This window comes from Pongo pygmaeus, chromosome X (genome assembly GCF_028885625.2).
Source record: "Pongo pygmaeus isolate AG05252 chromosome X, NHGRI_mPonPyg2-v2.0_pri, whole genome shotgun sequence".
Taxonomy (NCBI): domain Eukaryota; kingdom Metazoa; phylum Chordata; class Mammalia; order Primates; family Hominidae; genus Pongo; species Pongo pygmaeus.
In genome coordinates, this window is record NC_072396.2 from 144,655,913 (window position 1) to 144,677,412 (window position 21,500).

Here is a 21,500-nt window from a genome sequence, read left to right on the forward strand (position 1 = left end):
TTCCATGGTGTATATGTGCCACATTTTCTTTATCCAGTCTATCATTGATGGGCATTTGGGTTGGTTCCAAGTCTTTGCTATTGTGAATAATGCCGCAATAAACATACGTGTGCGTGTGTCTTTATAGCAGCATGATTTATAGTCCTTTGGGTATATACCCAGTAATGGGATGGCTGGGTCAAATGGAATTTCTAGTTCTAGATCCCTGAGGAATCGCCACACTGACTTCCACAAGGGTTGAACTAGTTTACACTCCCACCAACAGTGTAAAAGCATTCCTATTTCTCCACATCCTCTCCAGCATCTGTTGTTTCCTGACTTTTTAATGATTGCCATTCTAACTGGTGTGAGATGGTATCTCATTGTGGTTTTGATTTGCATTTCTCTACTGACCAGTGATGATGAGCTTTTTTTCACATGTTTGTTGGCCACATAAATGTCTTCTTTTGAGAAGTGTCTGTTAATATCTTTTGCCCACTTTTTGATGGGGTTGTTTTTTTTCTTGTAAATTTGTTTAATTTCCTGTAGATTCTGGATATTAGCCCTTTGTCAGATGAAGAGATTGCAAAAATTTTCTCCCATTCTATAGGTTGCCTGTTCACTCTGATGATAGTTTCTTTTGCTGTGCAGAAACTCTTTAGTTTAATTAGATCCCATTTGTCAATTATGGCTTTTGTTGCCATTGAAAAGCATACTATCGATATTGAACTTGAGTTGGAAGAGGCGAGTCCGGTCTCAAAATGGAGGTAAAACCGCCGCCCGGTTGTCCCCCAGCCCGACTCCGGCCGTCGCCGTCGCCGCCGAGGGGAGGAGGGCCATGATCCAAAGGAACCAGAGCAGTTGAGAAAACTGTTTATTGGTGGTCTGAGCTTTGAAACTACGGATGACAGTTTAAGAGAACATTTTGAGAAATGGGGCACACTCACAGATTGTGTGGTAATGACAGACCCCCAAACAAAACGTTCTAGGGGCTTTGGTTTTGTGACTTATTCTTGTGTTGAAGAGGTGGATGCAGCAATGTTTGCTCGACCACACAAGGTTGATGGGCGTGTAGTGGAACCAAAGAGAGCTGTTTCTAGAGAGGATCCTGTAAAGCCTGGTGCCCATCTAACAGTGAAGAAAATTTTTGTTGGTGGTATTAAAGAAGATACAGAAGAATATAATTTGAGAGACTACTTTGAAAAGTATGGCAAGATTGAAACCATAGAAGTTATGGAAGACAGGCAGAGTGGAAAAAAGAGGATTTGCTTTTGTAACTTTTGATGATCATGATACAGTTGATAAAATTGTTGTTCAGAAATACCACACTATTAATGAGCATAATTGTGAAGTGAAAAAGGCCCGTTCTAAACAAGAGATGCAGTCTGCTGGATCACAGAGAGGTCGTGGAGGTGGGTCTGGCAATTTTGTGGGTAGCGGAGGAAACTTTGGAGGTAGTGGAGGTAATTTTGGCCGTGGTGGAAACTTTGGGGGAACAGGAGGCTACGATGGTGGAGGTGGTGGCAGCAGAGGTAGTTATGGAGGAGGTGATGGTGGATATAATGGATTTGGAGGTGATGGTGGCAACTATGGCGGTGGTCCTGGTTATAGTAGCAGAGGGGGCTATGGTGGTGGTGGACCAGGATATGGAAACCAAGGTGGTGGATATGGTGGAGGTGATGGAGGATATGATGGTTACAATGAAGGAGGAAATTTTGGCGGTGGTAACTATGGTGGTGGTGGGAACTATAATGATTTTGGAAATTATAGTGGACAACAGCAATCAAATTATGGACCCATGAAAGGGGGCAGTTTTGGTGGAAGAAGCTCGGGCAGTCCCTATGGTGGTGGTTATGGATCTGGTGGTAGAAGTGGTGGATATGGTAGCAGAAGGTTCTAAAAACAGCAGAAAAGGGCTACAGTTCTTAGCAGGAAAGAGAGCGAGGAGTTGTCAGGAAAGCTGCAGGTTACTTTGAGACAGTCGTCCCAAATGCATTAGAGGAACTGTAAAAATCTGCCACAGAAGGAACGATGATCCATAGCCAGAAAAGTTACTGCAGCTTAAACAGGAAACCCTTCTTGTTCAGGACTGTCATAGCCACAGTTTGCAAAAAGTGCAGCTGTTGATTAATGCAATGTAGTGTCAATTAGATGTACATTCCTGAGGTCTTTTATTTGTTGTAGCTTTGTCTTTTTCTTTTTCTTTTCATTACATCAGGTATATCGCCCTGTAAATTGTGGTAGTGGTACCAGGAATAAAAAATTAAGGAATTTTTAACTTTTCAAAAAAAAAAAAAAAAGAAAAGCATACTATCTTAAAACAGCCACACCTAAAAACAGATGTCATAAGGAAAATCTATTTTCCTGTATCATGACTCTATTAAGTAAGGTCTTTCCAAAGGTAACCATGGAGGATGAGAGGTTGGAATCTAAATAGGTGAAAATTGGAACGAACTCTTGAATAGTTTGTCTTTTCTCATCTGGCTAAATGCTCTCAATTAGAATAAGATACACTGCAATTTATTCTCAAAATGTTTTAATTAAGTCAGAACACAGAGACCTTGATATTTCCGTGATTTCATTTTATTCTGGAGATAACGACTAAAATAATTTACATATTAGATTCTTGGCATGTCATATTTAGTAGTAGTGGTTAACGAAAGAGGAGGGATTTGTCTTCCAAACAAAACACTGAGGTTGAAAATAGGATAAAGAGCAGCAACATTAATTTAGAACTAGGACAATTATTTTCAACATTGTTTTTAGCGTGCTATCAATTTTTACCAGAAGTTAATATATATTTATGCCAATAAACACTTAGTCACCAGAAATAGCATATGTCTGTTTTTAGAATAGGGGAACTTCTGGGTAGCTAACAACAATGGCAGCCACCTAGGTCCCAATCTCCTAATATCCCTCCAAAATCAATACAGAACAACAAGAGAAAAACAAAACTATGCAAAACCATGCTCTCACAATAATTTGAAGAGAAAGAATACTCCAAATTCAAAAGAACTGTAACTAAAAGGAGAAATAACACCAAATCATAATGCATTGCTGTTCATGCTTCTCTTTCCTCCTACTCGCCCTGCCATGAGACATTGTGGCCAGCAAGGCAGACTGAATAAATCTGAGGGAAAAGCAGAAGAGGGAAGATAGCTAAAGGGCCAAAAGATAAGTAAAACCACCACTGGAAAGAGTGAATTTACTCTAAATTTTTTAAAAAAGTGTCTAAGTAGATCAGAGTATATGGACTACAGGGGAAAAAAATTTAAAAGTATGTGTGATTTGAAGGGGCAGTCTTTGAAACAGCCTCTGGGAAATAAAAAAAGGTAAAAAAGTAATGAAGAATGATTTGGCAATTGAGTGGTGAAGGGGAAAAAGGCAAAAGGTCAAAATTTATGTTCAGCAAGAGAAGAAAGAACCACAAAAATCAGAGAACAGAAAAACCCCCTTCTCTATTACCAAAACAAAAGCACAAATTTACTAAATAGCTGAACTTTGTTATGCTGACAGAAGAGGGCGCCATTAAAGTAGGAATCTCATAAAATACCACAGTATCACAAAATGAAAACCAAAAAGAGCCATACACAGTTGTTGAGAGAGAAATTTATGGCACTAAATACTTACAATAGAAAGGAGGAAGGACTTCGAATCAATAATCTAAGTGACTACCTCAAAAAACTAAAGAAAGAAGAGCAAAATAAACCCCAGGCAAGCAGAAGAAAGGAAATAAAAAGAGCAGAAATAAATGCAGTTGAAAATAGAAAAACAGGCCAGGCGCGGCGGCTCATGCCTGCAATCTCGGCACTTCGGGAGGGTGAGGCAGGTGGATCACCTGAGGTCAGGAGTTTGAGACCAGCCTGTCCAACATGGGGAATCCTCGTCTTTACTAAAAATACAAAAATTAGCCAGGCGTAGTGGTGTACACCTATAGTCCCAGCTACTTGGGAGCCTGAGGCAGAAGAATCACTTGATCCTGGGAGGCAGAGGTTGCAGTGAGCTGAGATCGCACCACTGAACTCCAGCCTGGGTGACAGAGTGAGGCCCTGTGAGAATCGGTTTCAAAAAAAAAAAAAAAAAAAAATAGAGAAAATGAAGGGCTAAAAAAATCCCATAGTATTCCATGTTGTTTATCCATTCATCATTTGATGAACATTTGCATTGTTTTCACTTTTGGCTATTATGGATTATGCTCTTATGAGTATTTGTGTACAAGTTTTTGTGTTGACATAGGTTTTTATTTATCTTGGGTGTATATCTAATAGCAGAATTGCTGGGTCATATAATACCTCTATATTTAACTTTTGCAGAACTGCCAAACTGTTTTACAAAGTAGTTGCATCTTTTTACATTCTCACCAGCAGTGCATGAGTGTTTGAATTTCTCTACATCCTTACCAACACTTGTCATCGTTTATCTTTTTGATTCTAGGAATACTAGTGGGTATAAAATGTTATCTCATTGGGATTTTGATTTCCATTTCCCTAGCAACAAATAACAATGAGCATCTTTTGATGTGCCTATTGGTCATTTGTATGTCTTTTTTTTTCTTTTGGAGAAATGTGCTGAAATTCTTTGCTTGTTTTTCAATTGGGTTATTTGTCTTTTTATTATTTAATTGTAAGTACTCTTTATATATACAGGATACAAATCCCTTGCCAGATAAATGATTTTCAAATTTTTTCTTCCAGTCTGTGAACTATCTTTTCACTTTTTCGATGGTGCATTGGTTACAGGAAAGGGGCCCCAATCCAGACCCCAAGAGAGGGTTCTTGGATCTCATGCAAGAAAGAATTTAGGGCGAGTCCATAGGGTAACGTGAAAGCCAGTTTATTAGGAAAGTAAAGGAATAAAGATAGCTACTCCGTAGACAGAGCAGCCCTGAGAGATGCTGGTTGCTCATTTTTATGGTTATTTCTTGATTATATGCTAAATAAGGAGTGGATTATTCATGCATCCCCTTTTTAGACCATATAGGGTAACTTCCTGGCATTGCCATGGCATTTATAAACTGTTATGGCGCTGATGGGAGTGTAGCAGTGAGGATGACCAGAGGTCACTCTCGTTGCCATCTTGGTTTTGTTGGATTTTAGCCAGCTTATTTACTGCAACCTGTTTTATCAGCAAGGTCTTTATGACCCGTATTTTGTGCCGACCTACTATCTCATCCTGTGACTTAGAATGCCTTAACCATCTGGGAATGCAGCCCAGTAGGTCTCAGCCTCATTTTACCCAGCTCCTATTCAAAATGGAGTTGCTCTAGCTCACACACCTCTGACACTTTGAAGCACAAAAGTTTTAAATTTTGATCAAGTATAATTAATCTATTAATATTGTTTTTGCTTTCTTTTTTGTGCCATATCTAAGAAATAATTGCCCAGTTCAATTGATTTTTGACAAAGAATGAAAAGCAATTCAATGAAGGAAAGATAATTTTTGCAACCAATGATGCTGGCACAATTGGACAACCATAGGGGCAAAAAAACAAACCTCCCCTAAACCTCACATCATATACAAGAATTAAGACAAAATAGATCATGGATGTAAATATAAACATAAAACTCTAAAACTTTACAGTAAACATATGAGAATATATTTGGGAAATAGGGCTAGGTGAAGACTCTTAGACATAATACCAAAAGAACAATCTATATAAGGAAACATTGACAAGTTGGACTTCATCAAAATTAAAAATTTTGCACCACAGAAGATGGTTAATTTTATGTGTCAACTTAACTAGGCCATGGGCTGCCCAGATCTTCGGTTAAATATTATTTCTTTGTGTGTCTGTGAGGGTGTTTCTGGATGAGAGCAACATTTGAATCATAGAGTGAATAAAGCAGATCGGCTTCCCCAGTGTGGATGGACCTCATCCAATCTGTGGAAAGACTGAATCGAATAAAAAGCTAAGTAAGAAAAAATTCATTCTCCCTGTCTGACTTTTCAGCTAGACCATTGGTCTCCCTCTTTCAGACTTGGTCTCAGACTGGAGGATATCACTGGCTCTTGTGGGTCTCCAGCTTGCCACCTGCAGATCTTGAACTTTTCACTGTCCCTAATCAAATGACCCAATTTTTAATTGTCTATCTATCTCTATCTGATCTGTATCTATCTATATTTCTCTCTCTCTCTCTCTCTCTCTCTATCTATGTATCTATCTATCTGTCTATCGCTCTCTGAATATTGAAAGAAAGATACTGGCTTTGTTTTTCTGGAAAATACAGAATAATAAAGATTTTGGTACAGAGTGGTTTCAGAGAAACAGAATTTTAAGGATGAGTTTTGTGAATGGTTCTAAGGTTTCTGGAATTGGCTGTCTAATCTCATTAGATTTAAAGATGCTAATAACCATTTCCAGTAGTGAAAAAAAAGCACTGATAATCCATGGCACGATCTGGCAACTGAAGTATGCAAAATGTTTCAATTGGATATTCCTAATCAACCACTTATAAGAAGCAAGAAGGAGGAGGTGGAGCAAGATAGCCAAATAGAATCCTCCAGTGATCATCCCTACATAGGAACACTAAATTTAACAATTATCCCTGGAAGAAAGCACTTTCATAAGAACCAAAAAACAAGTTGAGCAATCACAGTACCTGGTTTTAATACTTAATATTAAGGAAAGAGGCACTGAAGAGAGTAGGAAAGACAGTCTTACATTGCCTATACCGCCCCTCCCCCATTCCCCAGTAGCAGACAGAAAGAGAATCTGTGTCCTTTGGGGAGGGAGAGGAAAGTGACTGTGGGACTTTGCATTGGAACTCAGTGCCACCCTGTCACAGCAGAACACAAGACAGGGAAGAAGGATTTGGTCAATGCCCATGGAGTGAGCGTTTAGATCAGCCCCAGTCAGAGGGGAATCCTACACTCCAGTGGGAACTGAGTTCTGACCAGCCCCACCAGTGGTGAACTGAAGTGCCCTGGGGTCCTGAAAAAATTTGAAAGGCAGTCTAGGCCACAAGGACCACAGTCCTCGGGCAAGTCCTGCTGCTGTGCTGGGCTCAGAGCCAGTGGACTTGGGCACAAGTGACCCATGGAGACACCAGCTGGGGCAGCCAAGGAAGAGCTTGCAGATCCAACTCCAAGCAATGCAGCTGGGGAGAGACTGCTTTTGCTTGCGGAAAGGAGAGGGAAGAGTAAAGAGGACTTTGTTTAGCAATTTGGATACCAGCTCAGCCACAGTAAAATAAAGCACCAAGCAGAGTCCTGAAGCCCCCCAGTTCCAGGCCCTAGCTCCTGGGTGACAGTGCTAGACCTACCCTGGGCTAGAAAGAAACCTGCTACCCTGAAGGAAAGGACCCAGCTCTGGTAGGATTCAAGACCTTCTGACTAAAGAGCACTTGGGCCTTGAATAAACGTCAGCAGTAGCCAGGCAGTAGTTGCCATTGGCCTTAGATGAGACCCAGTACAATGCTGGCTTCAGGTGTAACCCAGCACAGTCCCAGCTATGGTAGCAGTGGGAGTGCTTGCATCACTCCTCCCTCAACTCCAGGCAGCCAACATGGAGAGAGAGACTGTTTCTTTGGGAGAAAGTGAGGGAAGAATACAAGAAACTCTGCCTGGTGATCCAGGAATTTTCACAGATCTTAGCCAAGCCCACTAAGACAATACACCTACGAGGAGTATACAAGAGTTGCAGTGCTACTGGGCTTTGGGGCTTCCACTAGTGCAGATATGGCTGCAGTGACCAAAGACTTAGATCATAACACTCCATTCGCTTTGAATACCTGGAAAGCCTTCTCAAAAGGACAAGACAAGAAAGGCCAAACTGTGAAGATTAGAAAAAATACCTAAGTCTTCAATGCTCAGACATTGATGAACATTCACAAGTATCAAGAACATTCAGAAAACCATGGCCTCACCAAATGAACTAAACAAGGCACCAGTGACCAATCCTGGGGTGGCAGAGATATGTTACCTTTCAGACAGAATTCAAAACAGCTGCTTTGAGGAAGCTTAATGAACTTCAAGACAACACAGAAAAAGAATTCGGAGTCCCAGAATAGAAATTTAACAAAGAGATTGGAATTATTTAAAAAATCGAGCAGAAATTCTGGAGCTAAAAAATTCAGTTGACAAACTAAAAAATGCATCAGATGGCTGGGTGCAGCTCGCACCTCTAATCACAGCACTTTGAGAGGCTGAGGCATGCAGATCACTTGAGGTCACGAATTTAAGACCAGCCTGGGCAACATGGTGAAACCCTGTCTCTACTAAAAATACAAAAAAAATTAGCCAGTTGTGGTGGCATGCACCTGTAGTCCCAGCTACTCAGGAGGCTGAGGCAGGAGAATCACTTGAACCTGGGAGGCGGAGGTTGCAGTGAGCCGAGATTGTGCCACTGCACTCTAGCCTGGGTGACAGAGCAAGACCCTGTCTTAAATACATACATACATACATACATACATACATAATGCATCAGAGTCTCTCAACAGCAGAATTAATCAAGCAGAAGAAAGATTTTGTGTCCAAGAGGCTATGCCTGGAATTGGGGACCCCAAAAGCCTGCTTGTTGCTCTACCCTATTGTGGCTGAGCTGGTATCTAAGGTGCAAGACAAAGTCCCTTTTACTTTTCCTTCTTTTCTCAAACAGAAGGAGTCTTTCACTTATAGGTGGGAATGTGCTTGGTCACACCTGAAGTCAGCACATTTCAGAGCCCAAGGCCCATGGCATACTTCTTAGTTATTACTGCTGGCTATTCGGGACCAACGGCTCTTTAGTCTGGAAGTGATGAATCCTGCCTTCCTTTCAAGGCAGCAGTTTCCATTTTGGCCCAGGGAGTATCTAGAAATGCCCATAAGCCATGAACTAGAATGTGGGCCTCATGACTCTGCTTGGTGCCCTATCCTGTGGCTGAGCTGATATCCTACGTGCAAGATAAAGTCCTCCTTACTCTTTGCTTTCCTCTCTTTAAGCAGAAAGAATGAGTCACTTTTATTGCTTCAAGCTGCACTGCCTGGGGTTGGGGAGGTTTGGCACAATCACTCCCTTAGTCACTTCGACTGGTGTCTCCTTAGGTCGCATGCCACCCTAGTCTTCTGGCTCTGAGCCCAGCTCAGCACTAGGAATTGCCTAGTAATCACAGTGCTTGTGTCCTAGACAGTCTTTCAAGTTTACCAAGGACCCCAGGGCACTTTGGCCCACAGTACGAGGCTTGCCAAGAAACTCAAGTTCCAACTGCTGGGATGGGTGATTCCTCTCTGGCTGGGTCTTGTCCAAATGCTCCCTCCATGCCTGGGTACTGGCTGAGCCCAGCATGGCTTTGTTCTCCATTATGACAGGCAACACTGAGTTCAATGTAATGTCCCCTAGTCACTGAGCTCTCCTTTTCCAATGTGCACATACTCTCTGCACCACAGGGATGCTGCCAGGCGCTGGTAATATAAAACTGTCTCTCTGACCCTCTTCAATACCTCTTTAGCAATATGGAGTTAAAAATAGGTATTGTGATTGCTTACCTGATTTTTGGTTATTGTGATGGTACTTTTCTGTTGCAGACAGTTGTTAAAATTTGGTGTTTCTGTTGAGGGGACAAATGGTGTAGGCTTCTATTTGGCCATCTTGTTCCACCCTCTTTAATTTTTTAAGAGATAGTTCTTGTCCTAAAATTTTTCTTTTCTATAACATTCTGTACTTCTGGTATGAGTAGAATATTTTCTCTTATCTCTAAGGATGACAATGATAATGTTTGAAAGTTTTCTTCTGCCACCTGCATAGCCTGTTTCCTCAGAATCCCTTCAGTTCTGTTATGTTATTCTTTCTCTTTAGCACTGAAAATTTTTCTGAAAATTCTGATGATTGTAGGCTATTTGTTTATATATAAGAATGAGATTGGAAGTTCTTTGTGCATAGGTGGGATTGTCTACCAGCAGCCATCTGAAGTTGGAGGAAGATACCTGAAGGGTCCATTATTTGACTGTTAACCATCCTTTTCTATTTTGAACTCTGTGCCTTACTCCTGTTTTCAACTGTATTCCATGCCTTCAAATTCTGAGTCACTCTGTGTTCTACAGGGTGACTAATTTACCTACTGCTCTTTGTCCCCCTCTGCAGACGCTTGGGCTATAGTGCCCTCTGAGCCTTCCATTCCCTCTCCTCCAGCCATAAACTGTCTTCACAATTTCTGTTAAACCTTTTATTTGGCTGGTATTATCTCTCCTGTTTTATTTATTTATGTGAGTATGTTTATGTATTTGTAATTACAAAAGCAACATTATTTTTGTCTCCCACTATTTTAAATTTGTTCAGGTTTGGTAGTCTATCCTTTGCCTTTTGGTGAAAACTCAGGCTGTCTCAGTGATTTCCTGATCACTCTTTGACAGTCTCGCAGGGTCTTGCTCTGCCACCCAGGCTGGAGGGCAGTGGTGCGATCATGGCTCACTGAAGCCTCGACCTCCCAGGCTCGGGTGCTCCTTCCACTTCAGCCTCTCAGTACCTACATTACTTTTTAAAATTAAAAAAAAAAATTTCATTTATTTATTTTCTTTGAGACAGAGTCTTGTTCTGTTGCCCAGGCTAGAATTCAGTGACTTGATCTCAGCTCACTGCAGCCCCTGCCTCTCAGGTTCCAGTGAGTCTCGTGCCTCAGCCTCACAAGTAGCTGGGATTACATGCATATGCCACCATGCCCGGCTACTTTTTTGTATTTTTAGTAGAGATGTAGTTTCACTATGTTGGCCAGACTGGTCTCGAACTCTTGGCCTCAAGTGATCCACCCGTCTCAGCCTCGCAAAGTGCTGGGATTACAGGTGTGAGCCACCATACCTGGTTCCTACATTACTTTTTAAAATACATTATACTAAATGAAAGAAGCCAGACATACATCATAAATTTCACCCATTTAAAGTGTACAATCTGGCTGGGCGTGGTAGCTCACGTCTGTAATCCCAGCATTTTGGGAGGCCTGAAGTGGGTGGATTGCTTGAGCTCAGGAGTTCCAGACCAGCCTGGGCAACATGGTGAAACCCCAGCAAAGAAAGAAAGAAAAAGAAAGAAAGAAGGAAGGAAGGAAGGAAAGAAAGAAAGAAAAAGAAAGAAAGAAGGAAGGAAGGAAGGAAAGAAAAGAAAGAAAGAAAGAAAGAAAGAAAGAAAGACCAACCTAGGCATAGTGGCATACGCCTGTAGTCCCAGCTACTCTGGAGGCTGAGGCAGGAGAATCCCTTGAGCCCAGGAGGTCAAGGCTGCAGTGAACTGTGATTGGGCCACTGCACTCCAGTCTGGGCAACAGAGCAAGACTCTGTCTCTAAATAAATAAATAACTAACTAACTAAATAAATAAGTAAAGTGTATAGTTTAATGGTTTTAGTATATTTACAGTTGTGTTATCATCACCACTATCTAATTACAGAGCATTTTTATCACCCTAAAAGAAATCTCATAATTACTAGCAGTTGCTGCCAACTCCCACTTGCCTCCATTCCCTTGCAACCACTAATCTACTTTCTAAGTCCAGAAAATGCCTATTCTGGACATTTTATATAAATGGCATTATACAACATGTGACCTTTCACGTTTGGCTTCCTTCACTCAGTATAATTTTTTAAAAATTTTACTTTAAGTTCTGGGATACATGTGCAGAATGTGCAGGTTTGTTACATAGGTATACATGTGCCATGGTGGTTTGCTGCACCTACCAACCCGTCATCTAGGTTTTAAGCCCAGCGTGCATTAGATATTTGTCTTAATGCTCTCCAACCCCTTGCCTCCCACCCCCTGACAGGCCCCAGTGCGTGATGTTCCCCTCCCTGTGTCCATGTGTTCCCATTGTTCAACTTCCAATTATGAGTGAGAACATGCAGTATTTGGTTTTCTGTTCCCGTGTTAGTTTGCTGAGAATGATGGCTTCCAGCTTCATCCATGTCCCTGCAAAGGACATGATCTCATTCTTTTTTATGGTTGCATAGTATTCCATGGTGTATATGTGCCAGATTTTCTTTATCCAGTCTATCACTGATGGACATTTGTGTTGGTTCCAAGTCTTTGCTATTGTAAATAGTCACTCAGCATAATGTTTTTAAGGTTCATCCATGTCGTAGCATGTATTAGTACTTCATTCCTTTTTATGGCTGAGCAATATCTTATTGGGTAGTTATGCCTTACTTCATTTTTCCATTTTATCAGTTGGTGGACATTTGGGTTGCTTGTACTTTTTGGCTATTGTGAATAATGCTGCTGTGAACATTTGTGTACACATTTTTCTGTACACATATGTTTTCAATTCTCTTGGGGATATACCTATAAATGGAAATACTACATCATATGGTAACTTCATCTTAAAATTATTGAGGAAATGACAAAATGTTTTCCACATCAGCTGCACCATTTTTTCTTTCTACCAGCAATATTCAATGATTCTAATATCTTCACATCTTTGCTAGCACTTGTTTTTTCCTTTTTAAAAATTTTAGCCATCTTAGTGGGTATGAAGTAGTATCTCATTTTGGTTTTGATTTACATTTCCCTAATGACTAATGATGCTTTTTTTCATCTCCTTATTGGCCGCTTGTATGTCTTCCTTGGAGAAATGTCTATTGAGATAATTTGCTCATTTTTAATTGAGTAATTTGTCTTTTTATTATGGAATTATAAGTATTATTATGTATTCTACATACAAGTCCCATATCAGTTATATTTGTAAATATTTTCTCCCATTCTATGGTTGTCTTTCACTTTCTTGATAGTGTCCTTACAAGTGTAAAAGTTTCTAATGTTGTTGAAGAATGTATTCATTCTTTGAGCACTTGTGCTTTTTGGGTATTATATCTAAGAAACCATTGCCTAATCCAAGGTCATGAAGATTTATACCAGTGTTTTCTTCTGACCCTTTTATAACTTCAGAGTTTTAGATGAGACATTTGGGTCATTGATCCATATGGAGTTTATGTGTATAGTGTGAGTTAAGGGCCCAGCTTCATTCTTTTACTTCTGCATATCCAGGTGCCTCAGAACCATTTGTTGAAAAGATTACTCTTTCCACACTGAAGGGTCTTGGCACCCTTGTCAAAAATCAATTGACCATAAATGTCTATTTTTAATGGAAAATTATCTTCATCTTAAAATTCTATGGCAATCCAAACATGCTCATGTTAAATGTTAGAGTAAAATATGCAAGGACTCAAAAAATTCCTCCTATGAACTCTTCTGGAAGCAATTGGAGGTTTTGCTCTACTAAAATGAAGGAGTAAGCCAAGAAAAAGAAAGACATAGGGTAAGATCCAGGAAACAAAGACTCTAACTCCAGGGGATGGGAAGGGAGAGTCCCAGGAAGACAGTCATGTTCAAGGCCATGAGAATAACTGGCTTAGTTTGTAGCAGGGGAACAGGGAGCTGCAAAAGGGCAATCTTTAGGGGGAATATGGAAGCAGCAGATTTTTAGATGAATCAGAGTGTTTGGAAAAATTATTGATAGATATTTTACAGAATTGTTAGAATACCTGGTGGGGGGAAGCATTAGAAATATTGAAATCTCAAATAATAAAATACTGAAGCCATTATTAACTGCAAAAAAAAATCTAACAATAATATACTAAGACTAACAATAATGTACTACTTTGCTTAGCAGCAAACAATAACTGCATAGCCATAATCGTGTGAACCTGGCAATGATTTAATCAAGCATTGTGATAGAAATTTTAAGGGAATTGATGAATCTGGGTGTGCAGTGTGGGGAGGTATAAGAAAGCTAAATTGTCAACTACTGTAAAAGAAAATCAATAGATAGTATCTAACATCAATAAATAAATAGCTCTTTAGGCATATTATTTAGATAATATAATGTGGAAATCAGAAGAAACAGCTATTATTGTTTCTTGGGAGAGTGATGGGGAATGCTGGGGTAGGGGACTGCTGTTATTTGCTATGTCATGCCTCAATATTATTTTATGTTTATGTGTCTGTGTTACTATGAAAACAAAAATTGTTACTCTTTAACTCACAAGCCAGCAGGAGCTACAAAGAGACTACCACCTCATAACACGGCTCAACTGGAAACTTAGGCTTCACCTTTGATTATCTGAACTTGGCCTCCATGTGGGTGAAGTATGTGGCAGAGACAGAAGGGCCTTGAGCCTTCTAGATGCCAACCTCTGATGATGTGAATTAATGCGTGCAGGTGGCTTTCAACTGGCCAGCTAATTTCTGCAATATAGGAAATGACTGTAATTTCTGTTTTTGCATCTGGCCTTAAAAGAGAAAGTGGCCCCAATTGCCTATTGAATTTATGGAGATGAGATCTCAAGTATCTTAGGATAATTGTTGGATGAAGGGACAGGCTTTGCCAGAAAAGCAATTTTAGTACTTTCCCCTCTCATAAGGTACTCTGAAACAATTTTTCTATTTAAATTTTTTAAAGTACCATATCTTTAAAAAATCTCCATTTTTGCCGTGACTGGCATGTTTTGTTAATGCATTTTAGCTGCCATCCTAGTGTCCGAGGTCACCAAAACAGGGTTCTACTTATCTAGCTTTCTTTCTCATTTACCCTGCTTTATAGTTACATGTTTGTCTTACTACCTAGGTCCCAAGTATATCTCCTGTTAGTGATCATAATGATAGGTGCCCCTTTTCTGTTCCTTATCTATCTCTTTCATCACCTCCCTAAACCATTTTTTGTGGTTGTTTGCGTCACATTCCCACATTTTTCTCTCCATTGTCCATTCATTTAAGAAATATTCATAGAGCAGCTATAATATGCATTAAAACGTGACACTCCCCGAGGAGTGCTCTCAACAGTCTAATTGAGGTGACATACAAATGATGAATAGAAATAGTAATTAACTAGAGTTAATGATGTAATGACAAAATTATTTCTATACACGGTGAATGCTACGGGATTAAAAAATAAAGGTAATACGTGCTCATTGCAGGAAATTGGCAAAATACAGAAAATATACAAAAAAATATGAAAATTGAGTCGGACTGTCTAGGTTGGAATCCTGGTACGTGGCCTTCAAATATTTTTTTCTGGCATATGTTTTATGATTCTTAATTGCAGTTTAACATGTTTTTCCTCCATGTTTCATTTTTCCTACCTTATTCTTTGCTATGCTTGTCACTGTCATTTCCTATTTCTTTAACATTTATCCTTATTAGAGATATATCCTTGGGCAAGTTGCTTAACCTCTCTGAGCCCTCCTTTCTTTATCTGTTATGTAAGGAGAATAATATTAGAGGGATACAGGAGGCGGAGGTTGTTGCAGTGAGCCGAGATCGCGCCACTGCACTCCAGCCTGGCAACAGAGCGAGACTCCGTCTCAAAATAAATACATAAAATAAATAATAGTCATCATGATAATAATATTAGAGGGCTAATAGGCTTACCACAGAGCCTAGTAAACGTAAGCGGTAGTAGTCACAGTTGTCATTACCACCACCATCAGTTTTTTGGTACATGACCCTCAAATATTTTTTTCTGGCATATGTTTTGTGATTCTTAATTGCAGTTTAACATGTTTTCCCTCCATGTTTCATTTTTCCTACCTTATTATTTATTTGCTAAACTTGTCACTGTCATTTCCTATTTCTTTAACATTTTCTCTAATTTCTCCTTTTTTTTTTCTACCGGTAATATTTCTTTTCTACCATTATTTGGAAATAGTCTGACAGGCAAGAAATATTTACTGAGCTGCTACAAAGTACAGGTACTGTGTTAAGTCTCAGGGAGACTGAAAATAGAAAGTGAAGAAATTCATTCTTTTTCAGTAAATTTGCTTACATAGGGAGTCATTTTTGGCATAGGCAACAAGAGACCTAGGCCCTGGTCCCTAGTTCTGTCACTCTCCAGGTTGTATGACCTCTTTCACTTTCTAATTTGTCCAAATGGGTACATTAATGCCTGCCCTGCCATTGTCATCAGGCTGTGGATTATGGAATGTCAATGAGCTTTTGCAAACTAGACATATGGAAAAAAATGGCAAGTACATACGTTTAGAGAGAAACTGGTTCCTAGCTTCTTTATTAGTGGGCAGCATAGGCTGTTTTTGTTCTTTTTTAAAAATTTCTTCTTAGGTTGGCACAAAAGTAATTGCCATTACTTTTAATGGCAAAAACCCCAATTGCTTTTGTACCAACCAATAATTAATCTTCTTACCTTCACTCACTTTGTCAAGAATAGTTAAATCTCTGGTCAGAGTTACCCTGAAGTAAACTGGTTTAATATACTAAACCAGCTAAATGTTTGATGATATACATAGTTATTATAAAAATAAAATGCTGCCCTCTGTATAGACTAGATGGAGCCCTCCCCTTCCCCCACCAGCTTGTCCTCCATAGACCATTGAAATTCACTAGCCCTTGGTCTGTACTGAAAAATTGATGTATTATTTAGATCAGAGATTCATTATTCTGAGGCATTTTAAAAGCAGCAAGACCAAGTAAAATCAATATTTGCTTGGATTTTGCCAGGTATTAAAATTAACTTTTTCTTCAGCATTTGAGAAAATCAAATACAACTCCATTCTTTTTATAATCATAAAAAGAATCATATTCATATGCTGCCTTGGATTTTGTTTTAAAATATACAGAAATATAAAATGTTTGGGGGCTATATGAGACAATAATAGCAGAGTTTACAATCACTGAAGCTAGGAGACTGGCCATGGAGACTCATTACTTATTCTCTCTACTTTTTGTATGTTTGAAAATTGGACTTGATGAAGAATAAAAATGAAACAAATTAAAACACAGAGGTCATTTTCACTGTTCATTGTAGTTTGTTTCTATAGGCATTTTCATGGCCTAATAATTTTGATTTGTTAATTGGGAAATCTATAAGATCATGTGGAATTTGAAACTTTTACAGGCATTTTGGATTTGTTTTTATTTCACTGAAAACCCTGTGGGGGGCATGATTACTTTTGTTGTTCTTGTTATGCAGTCAAGGAAACTTTACGGTCAAGTGAGTTGCCCGAAGTGGGCTAGCAGCTAGGTTTCTTGACTGCCATGCTGAAGCCCTTTTTACAAAAACATCAGAGGGCAAAATAATTCACAGGTATGTTTGAATAAGCCTTCTTTAATTACTGGGATATTTTGTTAATGTGATGCCAGCAAGTTATTTTAACATATAAAATTTTAAGTTCATGAGGCCTGATGACAAGTAAGAAACTCCCATTTATCAAGCCAGGCACTGTTTTAAGTGTTTTATATTTAAGTTTTTCCCAAAATCCCTGGGTTTCAGTTATGCATCCTGCAACTCACTGGCTGTGGGACCTTGAGCAACTTAAATGACATCCCTTAGCCTCAATTTCCTTATCTGTAAAAGGGGGGTGATAATACCTGCCTAATTGGGAGTTTGGCAGAGTTAATGAGATAGCATATATAAAGTGCCCAACACAGTGCCTGGAACATACCAAAATGATTAAAGAGATGATACTGAGAAAACAAAAGGCAAGGAGGAAGATGCCTATAAGGCTCAGAAGAAAGCACAAATTGTTTAGAAAACTGTAAACCATCTGACATGGCTGCCTCCAAACTCTCCCCCGCTCTGCGCTACTCTCATTCTACATTATATGATAGTCACCTTGTTTTAATAATACAGGCATGATTGTGTTAACTCCCCACTCAAAGCTCTTAAATGGTCCCTATAATATCTCAGCATTCCAGAATCTTTTTGTCAGCAAAATGGAAAGCATTTCAAAGTTTACTGCAAAATTTGTACTTTTGCAACTCTCCGTAGAGTACAAGTACAATGCTGTGTGAAGTATATGCTGGTGATAATTTAACAACTTAGGAAGGTAGAGAAGAACAATTTAATAAATGATGATAAAAATATAACCTCATATTTCATATTTTATATCAACATTAGTTTCAGGTACATACAAATGGAAACAACAAAAATGGGGGCCAAAAATTAAGACCATAACAATGTGAATATTTATTGCACCTCTGTATAGAGGACATGTTAAGCTTAAAAACGATAGAAGAAAAATCATAAAAGGAACTATTTAAATATCTGACTATATAAAATAAAAAGCTTCTACATGCCAAATATAATAAAAGACAAAGAACAAACTTGGAAAAATATTTGCCATGTATATGACAGAAAAAATAATGTCTTGAATAGCTAAAGAGCACATACAAAATAATGAGAAAATCCAAAGGCTTTCAGTGGAAAATGACATTAACAAACAAGTCACAAAAGAGGAAAGTGAATGGCTAATAAACATATGAATAAATGTTCACCTGCACTGGTAATCAAAAATGCTAATGGAAACAAGAGCCCAATTTTCACTTATTAATTAACAAAGATGGCAGGGCGCGGGGGCTCACGCCTGTAATCCCAGCACTTTGGGAGGCCAAGGTGGGTGGATCATGAGGTCAGAAGATCGAGACCATCCTGGTCAACACGGTGAAACCCCGTCTCTACTAAAAATACAAAAATTAGCCAGGCGTGATGGCATGCGCTTGTAATCTCAGCTACTTGGGAGGCTGAGGCAGGAGAATCACTTGAACCTGGGAGGTGGAGGTTGCAGTGAGCCGAGACTGCGCCACTGCACTCCAGCCTGTCCAGCCTGGTGACAGAGCAAGACTCCATCTCAAAAACACAAACAAAAACAAAACGAAACAAAACAACAACAACAACAACAAAAACACAAAAAAAGAAACAAAGGTGAAAAAAGATAATACTCCAATACTCTAGTTAGCCAGAGCAGCATAGGAAAGGGATTCATACATTGGTAATGGGGGCATAAACTGATGCAGTCTTCATGGAAAGCAATTTGACAACATATTTCAGGAGCTAAAATATCATCTTATCCTTGACCTGTAGCTCCACTGTTAATATAATAACAATCACTTCTCAGGAAGTAAGCTGAGGTCCAGACAAAATTTATGCAAAGAGATGCCCATTTATAATAACCAAATTGTCAATCAACCTAAATGTTCAACAATGGGGATTTGGGTAAATACATTATTGTATAATCTTAGAATAGTATGCAGCTATTAAAAACTGTGCCTATGGGAGAATTGCTTGAATTCAGGAGGTGGAGGTTGCAGTGAGCCAAGATCGTGCATTCCAGCCTGGGTGACAGGAGCGAAACTCCATCTCTAAATAAATAAATAAATAAATAAATAATAAAAATTGTGCCTATGATGACTGTTAAATGTCTTGGAAAGCCTTTATTATATAATGTTTAGAAATAGAAAGATGATACGTCATTGTACATATATGTTTTCACCTGGGTTAAAAAAACATAGATGCATGGGAACAAAAGGAAAAACTGTTAATGTGGTAGGTTTCTCAGGGAGGTGAGATTATAGGTGCTTATTATAACATTCATGGTCATTTTTTCTGTGTTTTACAAATTTTTGACAATGGCCATGTATTTTTGTTATTTACAAAAAAGGAATATTTAGAATAGACCATGAGAAATGCTGCAGACTACAAATATTCCCCATTATCAACATTTAATCACAGTTATTATTAGAGCGTTTGATGTCCAGCAGATGGAGCTGCATCCCTTACCATTTGGCTTGCACTCTGGGACTGTAAAAACTGTTTTCATTTGTTTTGTTTTGTTTGAAGCAAATCCCTTATATCCTCCTAAAGGTTTTGTAAAGCATATGTTCTTTAAAAAAAAAAAAAAGATTACATTTAAAATTTGTTTTGAGAATTTTATGAAACCCCTCTGTGGTAATTAGAGGCCCCCTGGGGTGTCACAAAAAGCAGGGCCATGCAATGGATTTGGGGAACTGGGTTACTTGAGAGATTAGCTGATTGTGTGGAGCCACAAAAGGAGTCGGGGCAAAGTCAGAAAAAACAAGTTGAGGGTCCCGTTCACTGGGCTTCATTTGTTGAGGAAAGACGGGGTAGAAAATTGTATTTTGATGTGTAAGTGCACAGGCTTAGCATTTCTGCATAATTCCAGAATTGATGTTTTCACCGGTTCCCAACACACATTTAGGGTGGTGATTAAAACACTGGCTTACTTAAGACCTCCATTCAAAGTCAAATTTCACAACTTCCTACCTGTGTGACTTTGGGCAAATCATTTCATCTCTCTGTGCCTAACTTCCCTCATTTGTAAAATAGAAATAGTAATAAAACCTACTCATAAGGTGTTGTGAGGGTCAAATTATATGCATGTAAAAGTGTTTGACATAATAATTGGCAAATGGTAAGCACAAAAAAAATGTTAGCCATGATTATAATTCATTCATTTATTCAACACACGCATTGGTACCAACTATGTGCCAGGCAATGGGCTGCACACTGGCAAGAGAAAAAACAGACACGTTCTGCCCTCTAGGAGTTTAGAGGAGGAACAATACCATGCCTAAGAAGCAGTGTGAGAAAGCTCGGGACCAGGATTTCTGGGTCTCACTCTGGCCTTGGCTTATTTTAGGACCTCAGATATAATAAATTACTTAATCTCCATTTTCTTCTCAGTAAAACAAGGGATTTGGATGAGATGGTCTCTTTCAGCTCTGGAGCATTCTGACTGTATTTCAAAGAACATTGCTGAATGAGATCAAATCAAAGTTATTATCTTTCAAATAGATTCACATTATGCACTCTCTTCTCAGGAGGTGCAAAATTCTCATAATTAGGAAAAGGTCCAAGGGCAAACAGAATGATTACAGCAGAGGCTGGATAAGACACCCATATCTGAGACGCCAGAGAAAAGAAAAATCAGTCTTCAAAAAAATACCGAAACAGTGCCTTACAAAAAATATATTTATGGTTACTTTAATTGCCAAAGAATAAAAATTAGTTAATTTCCATTTCACAAACTTCGTGGGACATCAACATTTGTTTGCTATTTTCAGATTACAACAAAATTGTGTTTTGTTATTACAGCACATTTGTGTGTGCGTGCATGTGTGTGTATGAGCATGTCGATGTCTGTGGGTGTGGTTGCTTTTTGCTATCATTATTTTATTCACTTAAACCATCTATCAGCAAACATTTTCTGTAACGGACCAGATAGCAAATATTTTAGGCTTTCTTGGCCATATACCATCTCTGTTGCATATTCTTCTTATGTTTTTAATAACCATTTAATGATATAAAAACCATTCTTCAATCCCAGGGTGTACAAAAATAGACTGACGATTAGATTTGGTCTGTAGGCCAGTTTGCTGACCTCATCTTAAATCAAATTTTCAGCTTCCTGTCTCCATGAGTTAGGTTTCATGGCATGTCTCCACCACCACCCCATCCCACCTTACTCAGTGCACAGGTCGTTTCTTACCCTAGTCTCCTCTACTTGTTCTCATCCGATTGTGCACAGTCCCTGCTTCCCATCTAATCACTCTAATTCCAGCGACATCCTGGTGTACAATGCAGTTCTAGCAGAAAGCATCACCCCAAAACAAAATGGTAGTTGGTGGTCTGGTCCACGAGATTGACTGCTCCATGGACATGCACCCATCAACTTATCTGTCCCATGAAGCAAATCACAAGGTTTCCTGGGCCCAGCTCCTTAACCATGGCAATGGCTTTGACTCACTTCTACCTAGAACCAAACTTTTCATTATTCAGCAAATATTTACTGTGCACCAATTATATGCTTGGCATTGT

At 39.1% G+C, this 21,500-nt stretch overlaps 1 pseudogene; it reads left to right on the top strand.

Moving 5' to 3' along the window:
• Window positions 1–740: 740 nt before the first annotated feature.
• Window positions 741–2,248, top strand: LOC129024536 (heterogeneous nuclear ribonucleoprotein A3-like; annotated as a pseudogene).
• The last annotated feature ends 19,252 nt before the right edge of the window (window positions 2,249–21,500 follow it).